A 969-nucleotide genomic window follows, 5' to 3' on the forward strand; every position below is an offset into this window, starting at 1 on the left:
CTACCTTGTGAGGATTTCCTTGTAAGTTTGCAAATTTGTATTGTTCTCTTTGGGAGAGAGTGTTCTCAAGAATTTGGGGTATAATTCTTGAGGGTTTGTAAGGTTACTCATTGTCCTCAAAAGAAAGATGATTTCAATCTAGGGTCAGCTAATTTTAATTTTACCGTCTATTAAAGGCTAATAAAATTGTATTAAACTCCTTAAATTATTATATAAATTCTAAATTGGTATTCAAAATTTTAAAATATTCTAATTAAATTCTTAATGCATTAATATTATATGTCGTTTTATCAACCTAGCCATTAATTTGGATATTATACGTCACCTCAATTATGACATGAAGTACATTTAAAACATGTCAAATTATAAATATATGGGAACTTATTAAATAAATACTTTAGATCATATATGTTAAAAATATTAACCTTACAAATTTAATGACAATTTAAATTTTTAACGTCACATGTAAATTCAGTATAATATAGATCTGACATGTTAAATAAGTTAACCTTATAAATTTCGTATGACAATTTAATTTTCTAACGTCGTGTAGGAACTCAATGTTGTTGTTCGAACTAAATTATATCAGTGATTAAATGAATAGTTGTTACATTTAGAGATCTTTAAGTAGTTAATTTCAAATACTAGATATACAAGATTATTTAAATTTTCATTATTAAATGATTATGAATCTTTATTTTAAATATACTTCATGTTAGATGTTAGATCTCACGTTCAATGTTTAAATTGATAATTGATCTGTCAAAAGAAAATTATTGACACAATATTAATACTATAAGAATTCAATTATATAATCTTTTAAAATTTATTAATATATTTAAAAATTAGATGGTAATTGAGGATGTTTCATTAAATTCAAACTCTATTTTTTTAATATTTTAAATTTTTTTATGTACACTTCGATACACTACTGCACTTGATTTTGCTTTTGTGATATTTTTTTAATAT

This window comes from Hibiscus syriacus, unplaced genomic scaffold, assembly GCF_006381635.1.
Source record: "Hibiscus syriacus cultivar Baekdansim isolate YM2019G1 unplaced genomic scaffold, ASM638163v2 tig00111772_pilon, whole genome shotgun sequence".
In the NCBI taxonomy this organism is placed as follows: Eukaryota; Viridiplantae; Streptophyta; class Magnoliopsida; order Malvales; family Malvaceae; genus Hibiscus; species Hibiscus syriacus.